Source organism: Aedes albopictus, chromosome 3, assembly GCF_035046485.1.
Source record: "Aedes albopictus strain Foshan chromosome 3, AalbF5, whole genome shotgun sequence".
NCBI lineage: Eukaryota > Metazoa > Arthropoda > Insecta > Diptera > Culicidae > Aedes > Aedes albopictus.
In genome coordinates this window covers 352981890-353000817 of record NC_085138.1, presented here as the reverse complement: position 1 = coordinate 353000817, position 18928 = coordinate 352981890, and the positions used below count along the sequence as shown (strand labels likewise).

Below are 18928 nucleotides of genomic sequence, written 5' to 3'. Positions count from 1 at the left end.
TAATGTGAACTACACTAAAAAAAGTTTTCACATTGTTTTCATGTGAAATTTCCAAAGAAATTTTCATCGGAAAATCCAATAACAGTTATGCACGGAATAAAAAAAAAACAGATTACCTAAAAAAAAAAAAAAAATACGTTAAAAGAACGCAAAAATAAGCATACCGCTTGAACTTTTACCCAGCAATGGTTTGTTTCCTCGCTCTCCCGCTCGCATTGTTGTCAAAAACAAAGTGAGAAGCAGCTACCTAGCCGATAATGTCCGTGCGAGAAGCCAAATTTGTGTTTTTTGCCGTTTACCCAAAAGTGGGTTTATTTCAACCCACTAGGGTACTTCGAAAGTTAACGCTAGGTAGAAAGAAGTGTGCGATGGGTTGCAATTTTCTGCTGGCATCAAACGGAAACTACCCACTCAGAGCTTTAACGCGGTATAGCAAAATTTGGGTTCTCACACGGAAGAGCCGATATGAGTGAAAAGAACCTATATTTGGGTTGATTTCTGGTTCCGTGTGTAGCCAAACTAATGGAAGTTTTCCATGTGATATGTGATTTATTTTTTCAGTGTATGTTTACATTTGCATCCAATGAAGTGTCTAATTAGAAATACATTCTGAGAACGGAATCCTCTTGAGCGCTCCACGCAGAGATGGATAGGCCTTTTCATGTGACAGATCCGTGCATGCATTTGTTTACAAAGCTTAAACAACAGCTGCTAACAAGAACGTGTCATCTTCATAGAAGAACTGTCAAACGCCCGAACAATCAGCTGATTTAAGACGTCAAATGAAAAGGCCCATTATCACTAGGATTATCAACACTCTCACGCGAACCTCCGTTAAGAAGGGATGGAAAAACGAAGATAGCGTCGTTGGGGTTAGTGAAGCGAGGACGGATTAGGTAACATTTGACTACAAGTGTGAGATTACCGTGGAGATTACACGTACGCTGTTCGCTGTGGTGTGTGAGAAAAAGTAGATTAATGAATGGTAGTGCTAGACATAGTAAATATAAGCAAGGGCGTATGAGCAGTGATGTAATTAAGGTTATCACGTCCGATTGTATGGGTGACCCTTTTGATGATGTATAGTGGTAATCACGTTCAAATGTATTAGTGACTTTTTTGTAAATGTGGTTGTGAAACTGTGAGGAAAACATTTGCATTCTTACACCGGACGTAAGTTTCATCATTATTTACCCGTTTTACCCAATTTGATTGGGAAATATTTACATATGCAATCTGAATAGCCTTTGAATTGGCGTGCGAGCTTGACTGGGAAAAAAAAAATGCCACCATGACGCCGCTGGTATAGGTGCGTTTTGCGAGAAAACAAATGCACTTGAATTCGCGTTGCTCAAAATTATGGTAAATTCTAAGTAAATTTTCATACATCGCCTCGAAAAAATAAATAAATTAAAGTGTTAAACTGATAGAAAACAAACCAACGTTAACACGACGATTCTAGACATTAGTGTTTGAGTGTGAAATGTCGCTAATCCTTATTGAAGAGCTTAATGGCTAGACTATTCTCTCGACTATCGTTGCATCGATCGAACACGTTTTATTGAGTGCGAATTGTTCCGGAAACAACATGGAAACGAACTGAATTTCGGATGTGAATCGGCACGACTGGCGGAAAAAAAGTTTTATAGCAATGTCCATAAATTGCTGCTTGATGCACTTAAAAATATATATCTAAGATTAAAAACTTTAAAAAAAATAAATAAAGCTGTGCTATGAAAAACTCCTTTGATGAGAGTACAGAAGGGGGAAGATGTAGTAAATTGGGTACTTGCTATAAATGTTATTTTAATTGACATTATAAATATTAAAGTTGATGTTGCTATTACGTGATTTAACACAATCTGGCAAATTTTCATCTATTAGTTCAGAGTTTATTTTAATACTTTAATAAAAATAATTTAAATAATACACATAATATTCAACGGGGAAAAATATATAAATATAATAGAAAGGGAAAAATAAATACAGTGCTTGTTTTATTTAAAAATTTTAACTTGTTTTAATTGTCAATCAATATAATTTTCTCTCACACATGATTATGGCAATTATGCATATATACAGTTGAAGTTCAGGGAAATTAAAATGAAGAGCTTTTATTTTATTCTTAGCTCTCTGTTCAGGGAATATTTGTTTCCGTGTACATGTTACTGCGAGTCATAACGGCCACAAATGTTTCTGAAGGGACGCACAGGTAACGCAACGTGAGAAACGCAACGTCAAAACGCAAAGTCGAACCGGAAGCGAGCGGCTCGGGTAGAAAAGCGAGTGTTAGATCATTCTGTTAACGATTTTCAAGAGCGAAAGTTCAAAAGAAAATTTGTGCTCCTAAAATTAAAGGAATAAGTATAATTCATTCCGATTTTTAATCATATTCCGTAAGCTTATCATCGAAAACACTACAATACCCACACTCACACTACACAGTAGAAAATTGTTACATCGAGTTCGCTGCAACAAATTGACCTCCATTTTGTCCGCAGTATGCAGTTTCCTTGAAATTTTGAGTGCAAGGAAATCTTTTATGTAAAATCGAATGAAATAAAACGGAAATTTAATCGTTCTAATATTTACATGAAGTGTAGTTTTCAGATTTTCTTTCTGTGTAGAACTTTTAATAAATGTCAATTTTCTTTAGTGTTTTCGTACGTAGTCCACGAAGGCCCTCCGATTACCGAGTAGCTTGCCGTCCCTGAGACCCACCTAGAGGGTTTCCTGCTAATGAACCTGTTCCGAGGGTAATGTGGGAGCCTCTGTGGCTGCGGAGCAGCCCTGTTAATCGCTGTAGTTACACATCGTCGATTTGATACGCCGTTTACATTTACGGAGAAATACTTGAATTCGATTTATAATAACATTTTAAAAACTATCATATAAATATTTCCCATAATAAAATTATTGAAAAATTTTATCCGCGGATGACACGAAAACTGTACAATTCTTGAAATTTATTTTGAGAAATTGTTATTACGAAATGAGATTTGCTGGCAAACCGACCACTTAGTCTCAGTGTCACCATCGTACGTTTCAAGGATTTCAGGATATTCCAGGATATTCTCCATTCTGTTGCATTCCATGAGGTTTCAGGTGGTTTCTGGAAAGTTTCAAGCGTTATCAAGGGACATTCACATTACGCGCGATGTGAGACGAGACATAACACTTATACACTGTTGAAAATGCTTTGACATCCCACTTGGCCTGGTCAGCCAAAGCAAAATCAAGAAATTGACATAACACTTATATTTCTTACTATTGTGAAGATATTAAAATTTACCTTTCGTCCACCGGTTACGAGCTCGATGTCGCCCATCAACAGGAAAATGTGCGACTGATTGCACCAGTTTTCGTACGACAATCGTACACGTCCGAAGAGAAGAGATGCTAGTGAGAGACCATATTGAAAAGACACGACAGGATGGGAGGCTAGTATTCATTCATCAACGGTCTTCGTGTGTTGCTGATAAACATTGCCTCGCAAGCGTTTAAGTGCAATGTTTTCCTCACGTCTTTGACGAGTTTGACATTACCCCAGTCGATTTCGTGTTGGGAGTCTGCTGCGTGCGCAGCCACGCTGGATTCGGACATTGTCTTGTTGATGGGCGACATCGAACCCGAAACCGGTCGTCGAAAGGTAAATTTTAATATTTTGAGGATAGTAAGAACTAAAAGTGTTATGTTTCGTCTTACGTCGCGCGTATTGTGAATGTCGTTACTGCTCTAACGTTAGCACAAATCACGTAAATTTAATAGTGTTATCAAGGGGTTCATTGGGTGTACCATGGGGCTTCCAGAGTTGTTCCAGGGATTTAAGGTGAAACTGGAAGGTTTTCCTCATTTTTTTGTTTTTTGATTTTTTCATTAAATAACGAAGCAATATTTTCGAAATCGGTTTTCGTGCACATGTAGAGTATGGATCAAGGTATCTTCTGATTTTTTTTTGTGGTGGAAAATGTTTTCCATTTTTGCAAAAACCATTTTTTTGTGAAATTTTGTTCAAAAATGGTTTCTGCAAAAACGAAAAACATTTTCCACCACAAAAAATTCAAAAGATACCTTGATCCATACTCTACATGTGTACGAAAACCGATTTCGAAAATATTGCTTCGTTATTTAATAAAAAACCATAAACCAAAAAGTGAGGAAATGCTTCCAGTTTCGCCTTAAGGGAGCTTTCCTGGGATGTTCCGGGGGTCTCAGGAAGTGTCCAAGGCGTTGCATGGGGTTTCAGATGATTGCAAAGGCATTTCAGGGGACTGCAGAGGGGTTCTCAGGAGTATTCCTGAGTTTAAAGGGCATGATAGATGTTCTTGGTATTTTTCCCAGGGGTTTTCCAGGATTGTTAGAACGGTTTCAGAGGTATTCCAGAAAGTCTCAGAAGGTTTTAGGGTGTTTCAAGAGCGTCCGTGGCGTTTTAACGGTGTTCAGGGTAATCCAAGTGGTCCCATGGGCATTCCAGAGGTATTGTGTAGGATTTTAGGGGAGAGGGGTGGTCATACAGTATCGGACAATAAAAATGTACCAAAGCTAGTCAACTTAAATTACCATATCTCAGTTATTTCTCTAACGATTGTTTTCATTTTTTCTTGACGAACTAGAATTTTAAGAACTGTTCAAATAGTTCAGTTATACTATTGCTACAAAAGTTACAGATAGGATGAATTTTGACAATAAAAATGCACTAAGACAAAAAATATTATAGCAAAAAAATGTTAACGTCTTATCATAAGGGTGTCTTCGACAAATATGTTTCTTGTGTGATGATGAATAAATTTGCTGAAGAGACCAAAATGATTTGACTTCAACATGTTTTGCTGTACAATTTTGTGCTTTGGTGCATTTTTATTGTCAAAATTCAACCTATCTGTAGCTTTTGCGTTAACAGTTATTACTGAACTTTTTCAATAGTTTTTAAATATTCGTCACTGAAAAACGAAACCAATCGGCTGAGAATTAACTGAGGTATGGCAATCTAAAGCTGACTGGTTTGCATGAGAAAACTGCTTTGGTGCATTTTTATTGTCCGATACTGTAGGTGTTCTAGAGGTGTTCCAAGAGGTTTCAGGGGCGTTTCATGGGGCTCCAGAAGATATAAGGGAGACCCAGGGACGCTCTAGGGGTGTTATAGCCGTTCCAGGGAATTTCAGCAGCGTTCCAGGGATCTTCCAAAGGGTTGCCGGTGGTATCTCAGGGGCGTACTAAAGATGTTCTAGTGGTTTTCAAGAGCATTCCTGTGAATCTCAGGCGGTTTCATGGGCGTTTATTAGTGTATCAGGAGGTTTACGAGGCATTCTAGGAGTGTTCAAAGGGGTTACAAAAGGGTTTCAGGAGCGATCCATGGATTTTCTAGAGGTTTTATGGGCGTTCCCAGACTTTCTAGGGGTTCGAGGGGTTCTATGAGCGTTCAATGGTGTTTCGAAAGCATTCTTAAAATGTTCCTGGGGAACCCAAGGCATTCAAGGGCATCTGGGATTTCATGAAGTTTCAAAGGTGCTTCAGAGCATTTATCCCTGAGACACCTCAGAACGCCTTTAAAACCTCTCTGAAAACCTTCTGAAGCCGGGTACCCCTTCGAGAAGGTTCACCAAACCCCTCCCCCAGCCCCCCAACCCCCTAAACTGCCTTGAAACTCCTCTGAAACATCGCTGAAACCCCCTTATAAGCCCCAAGAAACTATCACGGACCCCTCCGAAACCCTTCCCTTGAAGCTTGAAAACGAAAATCTGACTATTTTGTATAATATCGTTGGTGTGTTCGACTGATTTACGAAACTGTTTCGTGGTGGCTTGCCAGTCTTGAAAAAAATAAAACAGTATTTATTTTATTTTGTCCGACGTTTCGGTCCGTTTGGTACCTTCTTCAGGGACTCAATAGTTAAAGTGTTCTCGTCCAGTGTGGTTCGGTAGAACCTGTAACTGTCGTTTTGGATCGAATTCTCCCGCAATGGAGATCATTTTTGAAGTAGGTTCTTAATTCCGGAGTGCTAAATATTTATCGGAACGGGTTTCCCCCGATAGGGCATCTGATCTGCGATTGTGCGATTAATCAGCCGTATATTAGGCCAAAACCTGCATTTAATTAACACTTATGGCGCACACACTTCAAAAAAATACGTGTAATTTTGCGTCATTTAACGCCGACATATTGCAGCGAGTACAATGACGGAATAATACGTTAGTTTTAAACGTATATTTACGTTCGCTCTTAAAATTACAAGAGGCGATCGGCAATAAAAAAATATACGCCGTGACGTAAAACTAAGCTTTTACGGCATGGCGTGCATTTTAAGGCGAAACTGGAAGCATTTCCTCATTTTTTCAGTTTTTGATTTTTTTAAAAATAACGAAGCAATATTTTCAAAAACGGTTTTATACACATGTAGAGTATGGATCAATGTATCTTCTGAATTTTTTTTTGGTGTAGAAAAAGTTTTCCATTTTTTCTAAAACCATTTTTTTTGTGAAATTTCGTTCAAAAATGGTTTCTGCAAAAACGAAAAATATTTTCCACTACGAAAAAAAAATCAGAAGATACCTTGATCCATCCTCTACATGTGTACGACAACCGATTTTGAAAATATTGCTTCGTTATTTAATAAAAAAAAAAAAATCAAAAACCAAAAAGTGAGGAAATGCTTCCAGTTTCGCCTTAAGGTTATGTTCACTGACGATTTTCGCTGATTTTCATCTATTCAATAATAATTACCAACTCTACTTAATTGATCCAATGTAGATTAGTCTGTAGAACCAGCAGCAAATACTCACTAATAATATAAATAATCCTTCACAAATGATTTCCACTAGCGGCATAAAATTCCCACTACTTCCAAGCACTGAAACCCACGGTCTTAATCCGCCAGATTGCTTGATTTTCTTCTTGTTATCCTCTGTGAATTTCTTTTGATTAAGTTAAAACACACTTCTGAACAAAACACATTAGGAAAACACTTAGTCCTAAGGTTTTTAAGCTTTTTAGCTTCAGTATGTAGCAAAAACACTGCCGCATCAACACTTCGAAGATTTGTTAGAAACATTTCCACTTTCTGTGAATCCACCGAAGGTGATGATTTTGTCACTGCTCTGCATTTAACTTAATGCAAATTTTCCAACGCATCCATATATTCCGATCTACTAGGTCGACTAATGAAAAACAAAATCGAAATAAATTTGCAAAAAAAGAACCAAACGAAACTGAACATTAAACACGAGAAGCAAGACTGGGAATCAGTTTGACGTTTAACGTGCGCATCGCTGTTTGTGTTCAAAGACATGTAATGTTTTATCATTTCAAACTAAAAATTGTGGCATTCCCTTCAGAAAACAGTTATTGTATCGTAAAACATTGTGCGTGAACCAAAATTTTACTGGTAATGACGAAACATCAACTTTTTTTGAAAACAATTTATGAGAGCATTAGATATGATACAAAAATGAGTCACATTTTATCGGCAGCCTATTTATTTCACCCATAAACAAACAGAAACGCTCCATAGAAAATCAAAAAGCGCTCCTCAAAGAATGAACATAATTGAAAACCATCCATACTTTATAAAAAATGTACCGGTAAAACATAAAATTTTCTCAATAAAAGTGAAATTTTGCACCAATAAATAATACTGAAATGCTCCATAAAAAACACAAATGCTCCATAGAAACATGCAAATTCTCCATAAAAAATTCAAATTGTACCCATAGAAAATTGAATATTGCTCCATAGAAAAATTAAATTGCACCATAAAAAAATTTGAAATTGCACCATAGAAAATAGATTAATTCTCCATAAGTAGGGTAATTTTCCAATTGTTGCACGGCTAAAAATTCGCCAATTGTTGCACACCTTATAAGAATAACATGGAGTGTGCAACAATAGGCGAGTTTTTAGCCGTGCAACAATTGGAAAATTACCCTATTATCAAAGTGCACCATAGAAAATATGAATTTCTCCATGAAAAATTGAAAATCTTCCATAGATAGCATGTGCTCATAATTTAATTCGACAGGGCTGAATTGCTTTACATTGCACTGCTTTAGTGGTGCAAATATTTAAAGTAATGGAGAATTTTCAATTTTTTATGGAGTAAATTGTATTTTATGTGGTGCAGTTTGATAATACTTAGGGAGCATTTGTCTATTTTCTATGGTGCAATTTCAGTTTTTTATGGTGCAATTTAATTTTTCTATGGAGCAATATTCAATTTTCTATGGGTACAATTTTATTTTTCTATGGAGCATTTCAGTATTATTTATTGGTGCAAAATTTCACTTTTATTAAGAAAAATTTATGTTTTACCGGTACAGTTTTTATAAAGTATGAAAAGTTTTCAATTATTTATGGGTAACATTGCATATTTTCATAGAACATATGTTCATTCTTTATGGAGCGCTTTTTGATTTTCTATGGAGCATTTGCAATTTGTTATGGTTGCAATAACCTTTTGCCCATTTCATCTTACGGCACATGATATTGCGTCATTGATATATATTATGTCCATTGTATTATTCAGAATTTTTTGGTGTGCATATACGGCGGATTAGCATTTAATGGTTTGCAGTAAAGGCGCACAGATAAAAAAAAAATGTAAAATTTTGTGACATTTGATGCACATAATTGGAGCGTGAAATATCACTGAAGTTTACATGCCATATCATGTAAAAGTTATGAAATATCATGTAATCTTCCATTATATGATTATATGTCATGTAGTTCAACATGACTCTGAGTGTTTACATAACATATTACACAAATTAACATCATATATCATGTAAACTATCATAGCACTAAGTTTAAATGACTCTTCACTGATTCACTCCTTTAAGTAATTAACTAACTAAAATGGAATGTCGCTTACATATTCTGTAATATTAACAAATGATATTCAATTTGAACTGGGACTATTGGCATTTTTATTGATGCGCATACAAATATTTTTATAAAAGTTTCACCTAAATCATGTTCAAAGTTACTTTGACTTATTATCTTTTAAATGAGACCAAGAGTTTTGAAATCGGGCGCAAATTAGCGGAGATATGGGCCTAAAAATGACATGTTTTTAAGGGGGTGACCCCAAACTTTTGATCGGGAGTGTATGCTCTGCAATACTATACAAAAAGTAGCACACATTGCATTGGTATGAAATCGTCAACACTTCTTGAAGAGATGCTTTATGTTCTGCCATTTTTTTTTCAAATTTTGTTAACGAACTTGTAGCAAATCAACAAAGAATTCATGAAAGTCGTAGAATTCTAGTTGAGTTGATATTTAATAGATTTTTTTTCCAATGAATCGGCCAATGATTTTTTGAACAGCTTATTTTGAAATCGTCTTGGAAGTTTAATCGAAAAAAAGCTTGTTTTTTTCAATACCAATGTCACAGAAATTTTGGATCTGTGCCACTGAGCTCCAGCCGACCGTTTTATCGACGCCGTGTGTTTGCCCTCCCTTAGAAACTGAACGGTGATAATTCAAGTCTCACTCCAAGCCACTGCGAAAGAAAGGTTCCCCCCACTTAACCCCAATCTTCCAGCCCCATCGAGTTAGTGTACGACACAGAAAAAAACAGCACAAAATCGATAACTATCTCGAAAAACGTTATCCGACACCTTCACCAACCGCACCGCCATCCTTTGCCCCGTCGGTCGCCGAGTGCCAAATATGATTTATTCAGCCGGGATCGAATTACCATCTTTATTTGCCGTTTGCCCCTCCCGCCCTGGTAATCTGTGGCGGCACACGCCCCACCATCATCAAGATTGAATTTGATAGCCATTTATTTTCCTATTTCCCTCTTTTTCTGTTCCGTACCCTCACCACCACCCCCGCACCGGTTGGCCTGTGGCATCCGCTCTGGGGTTTTGGTGGTGGTACGGTGTTGGTTTCCCGATACTTGATCTGCCGAACCCCTTCTCCAACCGACGCGTCGTCGTTCCACTCCACATCCGTGGACGACCTTTTTGAACGAACATGGAGATGATGACGTTTCCTGATTGTTTCAATCGTTTCCGTTTCGAGCTGTCTTCGTGGTTTTCCCAGAAATCAGGAATCAGCATATCGACGTGACTGCGGTTTCTGCGGTTTCCGATTCGGTTGGAATTGGGGATTTGGAACGAATCGTTAGGTGGCAAGGTACTAGTTGTACTGGAATAAGTTTAAGTTAATTTTCAGGGATGAAAATAACAGATGCTAAAAAATAGAAGAATGACGATAGAATATTGAAAGTAAGAGAAAGAAGATAGAGAGAAGAATAAGTAAATGGGAGATTAGTAATATGAAGTATGAAGAAACGATTCTTTCTTTTCAAAGCCTAGCTATTCCTATGTTCCTCTAAAAGGTATACCTCAAGGTTGAAAGGATATTTCCATGCAACTTAACCTGTCAAGCGAGTTATCAAACTTCATGAATTTTCACAAACAGAACATAATACCATATGACAATACCCCGGAGAGGTAGCACACCGAAGGAAACGGGCGCAGCGTTATCCTCCAGCCATGATAAGTAGAGCCGGTCACGGACGAAGAGCATATGCCTTTTTCCTTCAACACGGGCGGCGAATCGTCCGTCAGGTCGCCTAGCCGGGAACGAAAGCAAGCTGACTTGCATTGCACATGCATCCCCACGGAACGTGCCCTTTTAGTGAAACGAGCGAGCCCGGTGCATCTTCCCGACGAGCCAAACCGAGCGAAAAAGCCATGGCATATACTGCCTTGTACCACCGCACTATAAATAGAAATATCCCACTGACTCGGCGACTGTGCCTCGCGGCCGGCTCGCCTGCCAACTGCCGGTCGGCTGGCAACCGGGAACCAAGATCCGAGAGATGGTTCTTCACACAGTGGGACTATTTATAGGCTTATGTTTACTCCGGCAGCATGGTTGAGTTCCCACCAGTAGCAGCAGCAACAGCAGCATAGGTAGAGCAGTCGACTGCGCTGTATTCCTGGTGGTGTGGTGCATCAGCCGTACACGTACAGTCAACTTTCCATATGATGATATACTGATAACACATTCACGGACACATACGTTACTTGATTGAAGTCATCTGGCATGAATCACCATGCGCTCTCTTTATGTTCAAAGAAGTAAGAACGATGGAGACGCATGATGACTTACTGGGTTTTGAAGGTTTTTAATTATGTGCAAACATATCATCGGGGTTACTCGAAGTTCCTCACTAAGTAACCAGTTTGAATTAGGGTTTGGGTACTAGTAGTGGACTCCCTAAGCCATCGACATTTACTTCTGCGGGTTTTTAGCTCTGTTACGTGGATTGTTCCAAAGTGGCATTTTATGACAAGTTTCATGTCTCCTCTTTATATTAAGATTGCAAACGTACAACAATAATAAATTATTCCAGTGAAATATGCATCGATGTTGCCTATAATGGACCCCACCGGGGTCCACTATAGGATTGTTTACAAATATCTCGGCGCCTATAGTGGACCCCCCTTTTGATTTCCATGTTATGTGTCACGCTACCGACGGAGCCTATTGTGGACCCTCCTAAATGTGCCAATAGTGGACCCTTTTGAGTGTTTACGTTCATTAAATAGTTAAAATAATCGATTTTTGTGACCACTTGGCAATTTGTTTGCCAGAATCTGCTGTGGAACAATGTAATTAATGTTCTCCCGGTGGAAGTTGCCTCGAATCAGTTGATTAGGGCATTTATATTTGGGGTTTTCTGTAGGGGGTTCACTATAGGCGCAGGGTCCACTACTAGCACACAACCCCTAACTTACTTACAGTATTAGAAAACGTTTCTTTACAAAAAAATATAATCCTGTTTTCGGTAATGCATAATGTTTCCCAAACTTAACGATTTTTTGTACTCTCATAAATATATAAAAAACCCAGATTAATCCACCTAGTGGTGATAGTGCCTTTCTCGTCGAATATGTACTCATGATCTTTCCGTCGACGTTAGCCGAAATGTTCCTGAATCCTGAGAACACATGTATACACACCTGAACCTGACATCTTCAAAAACTCCAAATTAGTGTTATTACATGTAAATTATCGTCTTTCAAGACACCCCAAAATAAAACTTATTTTTTCTTAGCGTCTAGCAATCGCTAGAACTGATTTGACAGATAAAACATAGAAAAGAAAAATACTGTCAAGCAAGGATTCAAACACCGGATCTGCTGATCGTAAGCCACATCTCTTACCACTCGGCTATTTCACCGAGTTAGAAGGTGGCTGAAGAACGTAATACTGATTCTACGATTGTGGTGTAACGGATTTGTTGACATCTAACGCAACCAACCAGCACTTACATGATGCGCGTAAAATTGAGTCCAAGTTTCAGAATTTCTAAGTGTGTAGAAATGCAACAATTTTAACAAACCATCATAGATTTGGGAAACTTATTGATTGCACAGGCACATATTCCGATGTTATGTTCAACGACAAAACAGCTGACAAATATCAGACCTATCAGTAGACTACTTGACTGCCTTAACTTTATTCAAAATCACAGATCATTTACGTCTTCGACAAAGTTTTTTTCAGCACACTTTAGGCTATATTTTATTATTCTTGGTTACACGACTCATGTAATAGTTAACCTTCTTATGAGAAAAATGCAGAAAAGAGACATTTTTCTTTCAAATTTCAATCGCAATAAGAAGAGCGAGGGATCAATCAGCCACACCCAAATTATGAGCAGTAATTTTAGAGGCAAAAGGGATTGGAAAAACTTAATTTATTGTTGATGCGATCAAATTATAATTTTCCCACTAATAGTTGATCCATCCTACTATATAATTACACCACCGGAATCTGAAATGGTGTGATTTGATGAGATCGCTTTTGTCACGGTTTTGATCTCTTGCATATATTAAGACTTCGACAATTTCTTAACTTTTAATCTTACTCAAAGTTTACCTGGCTATAAAAAAATCCACGATTGGATTTATCGCTAACATTGATTTTGTTCACTTGCATGTTTCTCTTATTTGATGTGCCGCATGCATGGGTTTGGTTCAATTTTACGTTTGCCCACTTCCGGCGGGAAACCTGGAACTCATTCCATGACACTACCGATTGTCCCAAATATGGTCTTAGACTGTTTTCTTGTCTGATCATCAGGTTACCTAAATAGCAGTGAATTGATGTATTGAATGCATATGTTGACATTTGACCAATTCTGGCGGGACACTCGGAATTCGTTTCGGATCACTACCGATGGTTTTCTAATGTCATCTGAGGCTATTTTCTTGCTAACCCTTCGATAAGTTATTGAAAAAGCCGCGATTTTATGTGTCACATGCATGATTTTGCTTCACTTCTCTATTTATTTACTTGTGGTGTCGCATGCATGGATTTGGTTCACTATTATATTTAGCCACTTCCGGCGGGACATCCGGAACACTACCGGTTCAGATATGGTCTGATACTATTTTCTTGCTAATCGTTCATCAGGTTATCACCCGGGTCACCCGGAATTGGTTCCGGAATACTAGACCCCAATGTGGTCTGAGCCTACTTTCTTAATAACCGGTCATCAGATTATTGGAAAACCGGAACCGGTTCCGCAGCACTACCGGTTCAGATATGGTCTGAGACTATTTTCTTGCTAACCGTTCATCAAGTTATCGAAAACGCCGCAGTTTGATGTGTCGTATGTATGGGTTTGGTGCATTTTCATGTCTGACCCCTTCCACAGGCACCCATCCAGGACACCTAAATGGCCATAACTCCGCAACGGCTGGACCGATCCGAACCATTTTCAATAGGAAACAATGGGACCAGATTCCGCGTCGAATGAACCGTGGGTCATTAAAATCGGTTGAGGTTTACTGTCAAAAAGTGATGTGAGTTTTTTTGTCCACACACACACACATACACACACATACACATACACACAGATATCACCTCAATTCGTCAAGCTGAGTCGATTTGTATATGTGACTCGACTCTCCGAGCTTTCTATCAAAAAGTCATTTTTAGAGTGAACATATAGCCTTGCCAGTACACTTAGTGTACGAGAAAGGCAAAAACTTTGCAAGTTTCTATTTGTTTGGCACTCTTCATTGGCGTAGCTAGGATTTTTTTCTGGAGGGGGCCCAGGGGGGCCTGACTTGAGATGACTTTTTAAGCGGCATGGTTGCCCGATATGTGAATATGCAAATCAGCATTACTATCATTAAAAACGGCTACGCAGTCTCGAAATTAGCAAACGATGTTTATTACTATTAGTAATAAACATCGTTTGTTAATTTCGAGACTGCGTAGCCGTTTTTAATGACCCAGGTAACCAATAAGCAGTTAAAATTGCATTTATTTAGCACTATATGTGCCTTTACTGCAGGTCATTAAATGCTAATATGCCGTATATGCGCCATAAGTGCTAATTAAATGCAGGGTTTGGCCCAATATACGGCTGATTTAATGCTTATCTTTCCTATCCCCAAAAAAACGAACATAAACAAAAATATTTTCCCCTGCGCATTTCAGTCGCTTCATATTCTTCCCTTTCTATTTTTACTCACACTCTCCTCTGCGACTTTGGGGCTGTTGTTTATTTTTGCAGTTGTTTTTTGCTGTTCCCGCTGAAATTGGGATTCGATCTCACAATCCTCTGGCTGATGATGATGCTGAACCGCGCTACAGGATGAGCTAGAAACGATCAGATAATGTGCGTTGATTTTTTGATCTATTAAAAGCTTGAGTACCACACCGACAGTTATTTTTCTGGCCCGGACAACGACTCGGTCAAGTGCTGATAATTGAACGTTCCACACGATGGCATAATTTGTTTCTTATTACATGCGATTTATTTGGAAAACATTTGTTCTCTCATTGATTTGCTTCGTTGCTACCAGTAAATGATAGGACATCTGAATGGTAATGGATCCTATAGTCGTGGCACATGAGTTGAAAAGTTGAAATGCGTGACAGTTTTAGCTTCGCTCATCTCTCTTAGCAGTTTTATGGCAATAAAGTAGCAGTTAGGATGCTTGTTAACTAAAAAATATCGTGCATTTGAAATGCTACACAACAGCTGTTCGATTTAAAGCAGCATTTGAATTGCTAATACAGAGCAATTCAGCAGTCGAACTGCTACGATACAGCAGCAAGCAGATATAATGCAGTTTTATAGCTAAAATACAGCTTATTTAAATGCTTATTGGTTACCTGGGTAGTTCAAAGAAGAATATTTTGATTTTTTAGCGACTTTGCAGGAGTCCTAGGAAAAACTCTGAACATATTTTCAAAGACATACAATTTCAATGGAACTTTCTAAAGAGATGCCTGAAGGAATCTTCGGAGGAATCATTGCTGAGTTCATCCAAGGAATTACTATTATTACTTGATACTTTATTATGAGGAAATTCAGCCTGAGGCTGATTCAACCACGATCCAAGGAATTTCTGCAAGAGTCATTGTCTCTGCGGGTCTCAGAGAAGATTCAGGTGGTTTCAGAGGTGTTCCACTGTGTCTCATGAACATTTTAGGAGGTTGCAGTGGCGTTTCAGGGGTCCCAGGGTGTCTTAGGGATAATCTAGAGGTCTCAGGGGTATTTAAGGGGGTTTCAGAGGGTTTCCCGAAAATCAGAAATTTGTGTTGGAATACTAATCCTAATTGGATCACTCCTAATCGAATTTTAATGCAAGACTCCTGCATTTTGATGCCCGTACTAAGGAACAGTTTGTCTATCTTGCAGTTATTCGTCACTAGAAATGATGTGAAAGTATGCAACCAATCCGGTAGCAAGGGCCATATTCCTCCTGTGTGATAGAAGAGCCCTGTAAATGCTTATTAAAATTAGGAAAATATTCACTGAACTTAAAATCGTACATTCGACAGAGAAACAAAACTGATAACATAATACCGGCGCCGTTCAAGTCCTTACAGTCAATTGTAAAGAGAAAGGACTGGTAGATAGGGTAGGGTGTCAGATCTGGAAGTCACATTTGGATGATGGATAAGGGATATACAGTACGGACCCGATTTTGTCAGCTCCATTTTACGACAAACTTTTAACTCTCATTAGTTAAGCGGTCACATATTGACCAATTCATTTAAGATCATCATCAAACTACGGCTGAAAGGCAGAACATAAAGGGATTAAAAGTATGAATCTCTGTTTATATTTTTGAGGGGAGCAAAAAATGTGTTCCGGAAAGGGGCTGACAAAATCGGGTCGCTTATGTATTTAGGTGATAGATTGTGTGTTAATTACTCTGAAGGAGAAGCGGCACAGTTCGCTTGGTTGCATAACTTGTAGGCGTTATATGATAGAATGACCCTGTGCTATGAGAGTTGGAAGAAAGGGAAACGGCTTTTTCGATCCGTTTTTGTTCTAGCGATGGCTATGCATTGATGAATATACATGAGTTGTATACGTAGAGAAGATGAAATATATAGAAAGATCCAAAATAGGAGGGAAGGGACGGGCCATGAACTCAGGATCTTCTACATACGAATCAGAAACCCTAGCCACTCCCAGCCTGTCTTCGGCTTGTAACTCTATCGATTTTTTGCCTTTCTCGTACACTAAGTGTACTGGAAAGGCTATATGTTCACTCCAAAAATGACTTTTTGATAGAAGGCCCGGAGGGTCGATTCACATATACCAATCAACTCAGCTCGACGAATTGAGGTGATGTCTGTGTGTATGTGTACAAAAAAACTCACATCACTTTTTGTCAGTAAACATCAACCGATTTTAATGACCGACGGTTCATTCGACGCGGGATCTGGTCCCATTGTTTCCTATTGAAAATGGTTCGGATCGGTCCAACCATTCCGGAGTTATGGCCATTTAGGTGTTCCGGACCAGTACCCTTGGAAGGGGCCATACATAAAAATGTAAGAAACACATACATGCGACACATCAAACTGCGGCATTTTCGATTACCTGATAAACAGTTTACAAGAAAACAGTCTCAGACCATATCTGAACCGATAGTGTTCCGGAACCGGTTCCGGATGTCCCGCTGGAAGTGGCCAAATATGAAAATAATCCAAAACTATGCATGCGACACATCAAATCGCGGCAATTTTTATAACCTGATGAACAGTTAGCAAGAAAACAGTCTCAGACCATATCTGAACCGGTAGTGTTCCGGATCCGGTTCCGGATGTCCCGCTGAAAATGGTCGAATATAAAAGTGATCCAAACCCATGCATGCGGCACATCAAACTGCGGCATTTTCGATAACCTGATGAACAGTTAGCAATAAAACAGTCTTAGACCATATCTGAACCGGTTCCGGATGCCCCGCCGGAAGTGGTCAAATATAAAAGTGAACCAAAACCATGCATGCGACATATCAAAGCGCGTTTTTCTGATAACCTAATGAAAGCTGGCAAGAAAATAGTATCAAACCATATCTGAACCGGTAGTTTTTCGGAACCGGTTAAGGGTGTCCCGCCGGAAGTGGCCGTATATATAAGTGAACAATACTTATGCATGCGCCATATCAAATCACGGCTTTTCCGACAACTTGATGACTGCTTATCAAGGAAGTATGCTAAGACCACATTAGGGACTACCAGTAGTGCCGAAAATAGTTCCGGGTTTCCCTCCAAAAGAGGCTAAACATAAAATTGAACCAAACCTATGCATGCGACACAGCGCGGCTTTTTTGATAACCTAATAAACGTAAGCAATCAAATAGGCTCAGACTATTTTAGAGACTACCGGTAGTGATCCGCAACTGGTTCCGGGCCGGAAGTGAAACCAAACCCATGCATGCGATACCTCAAATCTCGGCTTTTTAGGTACCATGGTGAACAGTTGCAAGAAAATAGACGCAAGCCATATCAGTGTGATACGGAACGGATTCCGGGTGTCCCGCCAGAAATGGTCAAATGTAAAAGAGAACCAATAAATGCGACATACCAATGACTTATTCAGTAACATGATAAATGGTTAGCCAGTAAATAATTTCAGACCATATTTTGGAGAACCGGTAGTGTTCTTAAACTAGTGACGAGACGAGTAACCCGCCGGAAAGGCGCCGTCCATAAATTACGTAACGCTCTAGGGAGAGGGGAGGAGTACGGCCAAGCGTTACAGCCCATACAAAAAATTTAGGATTTTCATACAAAAAAAAAACGTTACGGAGAGGGGGAGGGGGTCCAAAATTGACGATATTAGCGTTACGTAATAAATGGATGCCGCCAAATGGTAAAATATAGAAGGAAACCAAACCATAGCGGTGTTTTTGATAATCTGATGAACGGTCAACAAGAAAATAGTCTCAGGCCACATCTAAAACTTGTACTTAATAGTATTTCGGAATCGGTTGCGACATGCGAAACATAAAATCGCGGCTTCCTCAAAAATTTTCCGAACAGTTAGCAAGAAAATAGCATCAGATCACATTAGCATTCGGCTTTTTTGGTAACCCGAGTAACAGCTGACAAGAACATAGTCTCAGACCATATTTGAGACAACCGGAATCGGTCCCAGGTGTCCCGCCGGAAGTGGTCAAACGTAAAAGTGAACAAAACCCATGCAAGCTGCACTGCACATCAAATAGCGGAATTATAAAAGTGAACAATATAAATGTCTAAGCGATAAATCAAATCGTAGCGTTTTTGCAAGCCTATAAACGTTAGGTAAGATTATAAGTGAAGAAATGTGCAAAGTCTTCATATACGCAAGAGAACAAAATTGTGACCAAAGCGATCTCATCAAAAACAATTTGATCGCATCAACACCGATTAAAGTTTTTTCAATCTTCAATCTCCTTTTGCTTCTAAAATTTCTGCTCATTACGATTGAAATTCGAATGGAAAATTTCAATTTTTGCATTTTTTTTTTTCGTGAGGAGGTCAAATTTTACATGAATTGTATTACCAATGATAATAATATATAGCCAGCCTAAGGTGTGCTGAAAAAAAGCGTCGTCGAAAATCAAAAAGTGATCTGTGATTGTGAATAAAGTTAACCTTCTTCATG

At 38.8% G+C, this 18928-nt stretch overlaps 1 protein-coding gene across 2 annotated transcripts in view; it reads left to right on the top strand.

Annotated features, from left to right (window-relative positions):
• The window catches only part of LOC109408799 (potassium voltage-gated channel subfamily KQT member 1-like), a 551459-nt gene that overhangs the window by 113010 nt on the left and 419521 nt on the right, over positions 1–18928 (top strand). The gene's annotated exons all lie outside the window — the stretch shown is intronic.